At 41.7% G+C, this 9,895-nt stretch overlaps 1 protein-coding gene across 3 annotated transcripts in view; it reads right to left on the minus strand.

The window, feature by feature from the left end:
- Positions 1-7,443: 7,443 nt before the first annotated feature.
- Positions 7,444-9,895, minus strand: part of BRCC3 (BRCA1/BRCA2-containing complex subunit 3) — a 32,366-nt gene continuing 29,914 nt past the window's right edge. For all 3 annotated transcript variants that reach the window (XM_006096176.3, XM_006096178.3, XM_023759988.1), the window contains one exon: positions 7,444-7,703. The gene's annotated coding sequence lies outside the window, so the exon portion shown is untranslated. The remainder of the gene's footprint in view (positions 7,704-9,895) is intronic.

The following is a 9,895-nucleotide window of genomic DNA, read 5'->3' on the forward strand; positions in this document are numbered from 1 at the left end:
ACCGGGGCCGTTCCAACCTCACCGGGGCCATCCCTACCTCACGGGGGCGTGTTTCAACCTCACCGGGGCTGTCCCTACCTCACGGGGGCTGTTTCAACCTCACAGGGGCCGTCCCGACCTCACCGGGGAAACAGGAAGTTTGGCCCTCTGTCCCCTGCCGGCGGTTCCCACCAGACCAAATCTCCAGGCGTTCCTGGTGGCTGAACATCCGGCACTCCTGCCCTCCACCAAGTGCACAGAGCTGCCTGTCTGCTGTCCCCCAGCGCCCCACGAGAGACTGGAACCAGTGGGCATGTTTGTGCGCTTGCTGGTACAGCGGTTCCACAGTGCCGGCCCAGCCAGGCCCAGCCCCGGCCTGCCCCGGACCTGACTCCGCCCCCCGATTGCGTCCCTCCCAGATGCAAGGAGCTGAAATCTGCAGCCTGCTGGGATGGGCTCTGTACTTGGTGCCTCTGCACATCCTACTCAGTCTCAATGTTCTTTCTCTCCTTCCAGTTGTAGAGCTTCCACTGGGCCAACTTTCCCATGGTTCTGTATGATAGGTGTTTGTCTGATATTTGGTAGTTTCGATGTTGTTGTGTGAGGTAGCACGCACAGGCCTCTTCCTTATGCCGCCATCCTGGTTCTCCTGGGTCTGCTTCTTGAGTGTGTCTCCCATGGCTGCGAGCAGTTGAAGTCTGCAATTTGTTGGGTTAGGCTGCAAAAGCGCAGGTGGGTCTTTTTGTGCACCTGGCACAGCTTGGATGGGGATGTAAATTGATTAGGGCTGGGTCTCAGGGAGTCGCCATGGTGCCTCCGTAGCTCCCACTCAGTCTCACTGCGCTTCTTTCTTTTCTTCCAGTTGTAGATCTCCCACTGGGCCAACTTCCCCATGGTTCTGAGTGGTGGTTGTTTACCTCATAGTTGATAGTTTCAATGATGCTGTGAGAGAGCTGCACGCACAGGTCCACTCCCTACGCTGCCATCTTGGTTCTCTATTTTCAGGTTTCTTAAGGTAGGATAGCTGACTTAAGATTCTTGTGTTTTAATAATATAGGCATTTACAGTTAAGCACTGCTTTTGTTGCAAAGAACATATTTCTGATGATTTCAGTAAATCAAAACTTGTTATTTTGTGGCACAAAATATGCTCTATCAAGGTAAATGTTCTGAGTGAAATTTTCTTGAAAATATTCTAGTTTTATATACTTGACCAGCATACATACAAAATTGCAAATACTAAAGGTAACAATGACCTTTAAATTCTTTATTTTGTACATATGTTGGAAGTGTGAATTTTTCATCTATAAGAAATTGTATTGAAGTGTTCAGTTCACCTTCTTACACAAAGTTATGCCTACCCTGGTTTGAACATAAAATGTATGTGTTCAGAAAAAAATCAAAAAAAGTAAATTGTTTTTCAATTACAGTTTACTTGCAATATTATTTTGTATTGATTTTGGGTGTACAGATTAGTGGTTAGACAATCATACACTTTACATAGGTTTCCCCTTAATACTTCCAGTATCCAACTGGTACCATACATAGTTATCACAATATTACTGACAATATTCCCTATGCTTTACTTTATTTATTTATTTATTTATTTATTTATTTATTTATTTATTCATTAAATTATTAAATTTTATAAGTATTACAATTAGTCTCCTTTTTTTCCCCCATTGACCTTCCCCCGGCCTCCCCTACCCCCGCCCTTCCCCCCAACCCCATCCCCCGGCCCCCCACCACCGCACATGCCCTCAACCCCCTCCCAGTGTCTTGCGTCCATTGGTTGTGCTTATATGCATGCATACAAGTCCTTTGGTTGATCTCTTACCTCCCCCCACAACCCTCCCCGGCCTTCCCACTGTAGTTTGAGAGTCTGTTCGATGCTGCTCTGCCCCTGTATTTATTTTTGTTCATTAGTTTATAATGGTCTTTATTATCCCTAAATGAGTGAGATCATGTAGTATTTTTCTTTCACTGACTGGCTTATTTCACTTAGCATGATGCTCTCCAGTTTCATCCATGCTGTGGCAAATGGTAAGAATTCCTTCACTACTTTATTTATTTTTAAATATATTTGTATTGATTTCAGAGAGGAAGGAAGAGGGAGAGATAGAAACATCAATGATGAGAAGGAATCATTGATCGGCTGCCTCCTGCATGCCTCCTACTGGGGATTGAACCTGAAACCTGGCCATGTGCCCTGACCAGGACTCCAACTGTGACTTCCTGGTACATAGGTCGACGCTCAACCATTGAGACATGCTGGTTGGGCCCCTATGCTTTACTTTCTTTTATTAAAATTTTAATTTATTTTTTAATTAATTTATCTTTTACAATATACAAAATAAATCTATTACCAGATTATAGATACAAAATAGCCATTTACATGCAACAAACATTAACATTTCAAGAAAAACGATTTTAAATATAATAACATTACATGCAATAAACATTAATATTTCAAGAAAAAAGATTTAAAATATAATATTACCAAAACTGTACTAACGTAGTATAATATCACAAAAGTTGTGGGAAATATTAAAAATCTGCAAATAGCCATGACTGGTTTGGCTCAGTGGATGGAGCGTCGGCCTGCGGACTAGGGGGTCCCAGGTTCGATTCTGGTCAGGGACATGTGCCTTGGTTGCGGGCACATCCCCAGCGGAGGGCATGCAGGAGGCAGCTGATCGATGTTTCTCTCTCATTGATGTTTCTGGCTCTCTATGCCTCTCCCTTCTTCTCTGTAAAATATCAATAAAATATATATTTTTTAAAAATCTGCAAATAACAGGTTTATTTCTATTCTAAATTTTTTTCCTATGGCTCTATTTTTGTTCATCAGTTTATGTTGTTCATTATATTCCACAAATGAGTGAGATCATGTGGTATTTTTCTTTCTCTGACTGGCTTATTCCACTTAGCATAATGCTCTCCAGGTCCATCCATGCTGTTGCAAATGGTAAGAATTCCTTGTTTTTTTACAGCAGCATAGTATTCCATTGTGTAGATGTACCACAGTTTTCTTTTTTTAAAAAATATATTTCGGAGAACCAAGATGGCGGCGTAGGGAGAGAGATAGAGAGTTTGAAACATCGATCAGCTGCCTCCTGCAAACCCCCCACTGGGGGATGTGCCCGCAACTCTAGGTACATGCCCTTGACCGGAATCGAACCCGGGACCCTTGAGTCCGCAGGCCGACGCTCTATCCACTGAGCAAAACCGGTTTTGGCAACCACAGTTTTCTAATCCATTCATCTGCTGATGGGCACTTAGGCTGTTTCCAACATCTTAGCTATGGTAAATTGTGCTGCTATGAACATAGGGGTGCATATATCCTTTCTGATTGGTGTTTCTGATTTCTTGGGATATATTCCTAGAAGTGGGATCACTGGGTCAAATGGGAGTTCCATTTTTAGTTTTTTGAGGAAACTCCATACTGTTTTCCACAGTGGCTGCGCCAGTCTGTATTCCCACCAGCAGTGCAAGAGGGTTCCTTTTTCTCCACATCCTCGCCAGCACTTGTTGTTTGTTGATTTGTTGATGATAGCCATTCTGATAGGTGTAACATGGTCCCTCATTGTTTTGATTGCATCTCTCGGATGATTAGTGACTTTGAGCATCTTTTCATATCTCTTGGCCTTCTGTATGTCCTCTTTTTAAAAGTGTCTATTTAGGTCCTTTGAGTACAGCCCTGGCTGGTGTAGCTTAGTTGGTTGAGCATCACCCCATGCACCAAGAGGTTGCTGGTTCAATTCCACGTCAGGGCTCATGCCCAGGTTGCAAGTGTGATCCCCACTGGGGGGCATACAGGAGGCAGATGATCGATGTTTCTTCTCTGTCTCCCGTCCTCTCTCTCTAAAATCAATAAAAAAAATTTTTAAATCCTCACCTGAGGATATTTTTCCATTGATTTTTCAGTGAGAGTGGAAGAGGGAAAGACAGAGAGATATATCAATGTGAGAGAAACACATCAATTGGTTGCCTCCTGCATGGGCCCGGGCCGGGGAGGAGCCTGCAACCGAGGTACGTGCCCTTGACTGGAATCGAACCCAGGACCGTTCGGTCTGCAGGCTAACGCTCTATCCACTGAGCCAAACAGGCTAGGGCAAAAAAATATTTGAAATAATTTTCTGAGTACAAATCTTTTATCTCATTGATTAAATATATTCCTAGGTATCCTATTTTATTTTTTTGAAGCTATTGTGAATATATTGTCTTCTTAGTTTCCCTTTCTGATAATTCATTATTGGTGTATAAAAATGCAACCAATTTCTGGATATTTATTTTGTATCCTGCTACTTTACTGAATTTATTTATCAGTTCTAGTAGTTTTTGGTGGAAACTTTAGGATTCGCTATATACAGTATCATTGTCATTTGCAAATAATGAGTTTTCCTTCTTCCTTTCCAATTTGGATGCCTTTCATTTCTTCTTCTTTCTGATAGCTGTGGACTTTCAGTTCTCTGTTGATAAGAGTGGTGAAAGTGAAAATCTCTGTCTTGTTCTGATCTTCCGGGAAATGCTTTTAGTTTTCCCCATTGAGTATGATAACTGTAGGATTGTAATATATGGCCTTTATTATGTTGAGATGCATTCCCGCTGTTCCCACTTTGCTGAGCGTTTTTATCTTAATGGGTGCTGGATTTTATCAAATGCTTTTTCTGCACCAATTAATATGATCTAATAATAGGATTTTTGTCACTCATTCGTTTACGTGATGTGTAATGTTAATTGATTTGGGGGGTATTGTACCAAACTTGCACCCCAGGAAAAAAATGCATCTGATCATAGTGTATGATCCTTTTTAACGCATTGCTAGATTCAGTATACTCCATATTTTGTTGAGGATTTTAACATCTATGTTTACCAGGTAGGGCCAAGTGGTGTTCACCAGATTGATACAGATTCAAACTCTGTGCCAGTACTGGGTCTGAGACCACTCAGCAAAAGACCCGGGGTACACTAAGGCCAGCAACTACTCACCAGGTACACGCAGACCTTTTTGATGGGACAGGGTCTCAGGGAGTCAGCTAGGTGAAGCCAGCAGAGTTCATCAGACCCCAACAGACCAAAATTTGGCCATGTGAAGGTAGGGCTCTGCAGAGACATGGTGGTTTCAGTCAGGCATGTGAGGGGAAAGATGGCCCTTGTTCTAGAGCAGTGGTTCTCAACCTTCTGGCCCTTTAAATACAGTTCCTCATGTTGTGACCCAACCACAAAATTATTTTTGTTGCTACTTCATAACTGTAATGTTGCTACTGTTATGAATCATCATGTAAATATCTGATATGCAGGATGGTCTTAGGCGACCCCTGTGAAAGGGTCATTCGACTGCCAAAGGGGTCGCGACCCACAGGTTGAGAACCGCTGCCCTAGAGCCACACAACTTTCTCTCCTAGATTCTGCCTGGACCTACTCAAAAGCCTGAGCTCAGCAGGCAGGGACACCAGGAATCAGGAGGGTGGGGCTAGTGGATCTCCTATGGTGAGGGGGCAGGATGCAGGGCAGATTCATGTGAAATGGGGGAATGGCCCGTGCCCCAGAGCCACACAAATCAGTCTCTCCTGGATTCTGCCCGGACCACCCTACCTGGTAAAAGAAATAGACTTACAAGTCCAGGAAGTGCAGAGGGTCCCAAACAAGAGGAACCCAAAGAGGCCAACACCAAAACACATCATAATTAAAATGCCAAGGGTTAAACACAAAGAGAGAATCTTAAAAGCAATAAGAGAAAAGCAGTTAGTACCCTACAAGGGAACACCCATATGACTATCAGCTGATTTCTCACCAGAAACTTTGCAGGCCAGAAGGGAGTGGCAAGAAATATTCTAAGTGATGAATAGCAAGGAACTACAACCAAGATTACTCTACCCAGCAAAGGTATCATTTAGAATTGAAGGTCAGATAAAGAGCTTCTCTGACAAGAAAAAGCTAAAGGAGTTCATCACTACCAAACCAGTATTACATGAAATGTTGAAGGGTATTCTTTAAGAAGAGGAAGAAGAAAAAGATAAAAAAATATGAATAATAAAATAGCAATGAATATCTAGCTATTGACAACTGAATCTAAAAATAAAAATAAACAAACAAGGAATCTAATGAACAAAATAAACTGATGAATAAAATAGAACCAGAGGCATGGAAACATGGAACAGGCTGACAAATCTCAGAGGGAAGCAGGGGGTGGGTAGGAAGAGATTAACCAAAAAACATATGCATATATGCATTACCTATGGACACAAAGAATAGGGAGAGGTGGGGCAGGAACCAGGTGGAGGGGGGTAATGGGGAGGAAAAAGGACATCTGTAATGTTCTCAACAATAAAGATTAAAAACAAAAACAAAACCAACATATTGAAAATGGTATAATACTCTTTATTAGACTGCAGACTGTACCCAGTTTCACATGATACAATGGTACAGATTGCAGAACTTATTCAGATTTTACATGCATTCATTTGTGGGTGTGTGTAGTTTTAGCACATATTTGAATTCATTTAATCAACACCACAATCATGACATAGAATTGTTCCATCACCACAAAGGAACTGCTTGTGTTATCCCTTAATAGTCACACATATCCCATACCCCTCCAGTCCCTATTCCTGGTCACCATTAATCTGTTCTTTGTTTCTATAATTTTGTCATTTCAAAATGTTATATAAATCAATCATACCTATGTGACCTTTTGAGACTTTTTTAATTCATCATGATACCCTTGAGGTCCATTCAAGTTGTGTGTGTCAATAGTCTATTCCTTTACATCGAATAGTAGTATTCCATAGTATGGATGGTTGGTTTAACCACTCAATTGGAGGACATCTGGGTTGCTTCCAGTTTTGAGCTATTACAAAGAAAGATGCTAAGAAGATCTGTGTATAAGTTTTCTTGCCAACATAGTTTTTCATATCTCTGTAATAAACGTACATGAGTTCAACTGCTGGGTCATATGGTACATGTATGTTTAACTTTATTAAAATTTCATTTTTCATTTCTATCAGCCATGGATGAGAAATCCAGTTTATATGTTCAACAGCATGATATTTTCAATATCTTTTCTTTTAACCATTCTGATAAATGTGTAGAAATACATCATTGTGATTTTAATTTGCATTCTCTGATGACTAATTAAGTTCAACATCTTTCCATGTGCTTACTTGCTATCCATTTATCCTCTTTAGTGAAATTCATTTAGCCTATTCACATCTTTTGCAATTGGATTGTTTCTTTTTACTGTTATATGTTCTAGATTGATCAGATATATGGTTTGCAAATAAGTCTCAATTTCTTCCTCTTAAATTTTTTCTGAAGCAAAAGTTTTTCATTTTGATGAAGTCCAATATATCAATTTCTCCTTTTAGGATTGTGCTTTGAGGGTGGAGGCTGAGAACTTGTTGCCTAGTCCAAGATCCTGAAGATTTTTCCATGATTTTATTTCTAAATTTTTTACATATAAGTTTAAGGTTTGCATTTTATGTCAAAGTTCATTTTTTGCCTTTGGGTGTCCAATTACTCCAGCATCATTTGTTAAAAAGAACATCCTTCCTTTACTGAATTGCTTTCATAACTTTGTCAAAATCCGTTGGGCATATACCTTACCATCTGATTACTCTTGCTTTATAGTAAGTCTTCAATCAAGTAATGTGAGTCTTCCAACTTTTTCTTCAAAATTGATTTAGCTTAATTAATTTTACACTTGGATATTTTCATTTTTTCCTATAGGGAGACAAAAAGAGAGAGAAGAACTGTGGCTGTGAGAAACTAGGGAAAATATAGCGTTTATACTGCATATGCCCTAGTGTAGTGGTTTTCAAACTTCAGCATGCCTTAGAATCAGCTGGGGAGTTCATGACAATTTCTGGGCCCCACCCCTAGAAATGAAGTTTGACCTCCAAGTAATTCTGGTGCAGGTGGTTGTGGACTATACTTTGAAACATGAAAAACAATAACCTAAGAAGAAATAAACAAAAACAAAAAACAACACTTTGTTGTTGTTGGGATTAGGGCTCTTTTTGTTTACTTTCTTTCTACCTCCTCCAATTCCCCCTTTTATTTCCAGTATGCAATAGGCTTGGCTCTTTTCTGAAGACCACATTTGTGGTTACATAAGAATAATGTAACAGAACATTTTTAAAAAATATATTTTATTGATTTCAGAGAGGAAGGGAGAGGGAGAGACAGAAACATCAATGATGAGAGAGAATCATTGATCAGCTGCCTCCTGCACACTCCACACTGGGGATGGAGCCCTCGACCCAGGCATGTGCCCTTGACCAGAATCGAACCCAGGACCCTTCAGTCCACAGGCTGATGCTGTACCCACTGAGCCAAACAGGTTAGGGCACAACAGAACATTTTAAAGTATCGTTTTTGTTATCTCCTAAATCCTAAATATTTCTGGAAAAACACATTTATACTATAACTAGAGGCCCAGTGCAATTCATGCACCAGTGGGATCCCTTGGCTTGGCCTGCGTCCTCTTGCAATGCAGTACCGTTCAGGAGATGTTGGAGAGCCGGTTTTGACCTGATCCCCGCAGGCCAGGCCAAGGAACCCCACTGGTGCATGAATTTGTGCACCGGGCCTCTAGTCTATAATAATAAAAGCGTAATATGCATATCGACCGAACAACTGAACAGCAGAACGACTGTCAGGACGAACTTCTGGACGACCACGCTATGACATGCATTGGCGCCAGGCCAGCCAAGGTGAATGCAAAGCAATTAGTCGGGGGGGCCCACCATTGCCCCATGATTGCCCTGCAGAGGGAGGACCAGGCCACCTTCTGTGGGGCGATCGATAGGGGGGCTCCACGATCGATCTCCCCAAAGAGGGAGGCCCAGGCCACCGCCTGGCGGGGAGATCAATTGGGGAGGGGGGGCCCTGCGATTGCCCCAAAGGGCCTCCCTTTGCTGGGCGATTGATCTGGGGGCCCTGCAATGGATCACCCCAAAGAAGGAGGCCCAGGCTACCTGGCCCTCTGTGCAGAGATGGATCGCAGAGCCCCGGCCAGGTGGGCGGGGCCTCCCTCTGCTGGGCAGTCAATCTGGGGACCCTGTGATCGATCGCCAGATTCATCAGTCTGTTCCATGTTCCCATGCCTGCGGTTTCTGCTCCTGCGTTGAGCGTCTGCCCCCTGATGGTCAGTGCATGTCATAGCTACCAGCCAGTTGGCCAGTCGCTTAGGCTTTTATATATAGATAGATGGAAATTCCTAGGTAAATAGAATCTGCTTGATACAATTTTACTTCAAATATGCTAAAACTCATCTATTGGGTTAGAAAGACACCAATGTAGATTCCACTTTGATAGGTATCTCAGAATACATATTTCAATTAAATCCTGCACTAAGAAAAAAAAAAGAATACATATTTCAGAGATCAAGAAGGAAGACATAATCCTTGTGTACTTGTTTACTTGTGCAACATCATAACTACAAAACTGAAACATTAAATACTATTCTTCCTTCAACTTGTTCTAGGGAGTGAGTGTATCTGAAAATGAAAATAAATATTTCCAAGTTAAACAAGGAGAAAATAAGCATTTAAAATATATCCCTCAGACATGTTAATACAGGTTGTCCTTGCCAATACACCTGCTACAGCCTTTTTTTAAAAAAATATATTTTATTGATTTTTTACAGAGAAGAAGGGAGAGGGATAGAGAGCCAGAAACATCAATGAGAGAGATCGATCAGCTGCCTCCTGCACGCCCCCCAGTGGGGATGTGCCCGCAACCAAGGTACATGCCCTTGACCGGAATCGAACCTGGGACCCCTGAGTCCGCAGGCCGACGCTCTATCCACTGAGCCAAACCGGTTCAGTTGGCTGTGACATTATTATTATCTAAAATCTTCTTTCTTGAAGTAAAAAAAAAGTTCTCATTTGAAAAAAAAACAAAACAAAACA

This window comes from Myotis lucifugus, unplaced genomic scaffold (genome assembly GCF_000147115.1).
Source record: "Myotis lucifugus unplaced genomic scaffold, Myoluc2.0 scaffold_169, whole genome shotgun sequence".
In the NCBI taxonomy this organism is placed as follows: domain Eukaryota; kingdom Metazoa; phylum Chordata; class Mammalia; order Chiroptera; family Vespertilionidae; genus Myotis; species Myotis lucifugus.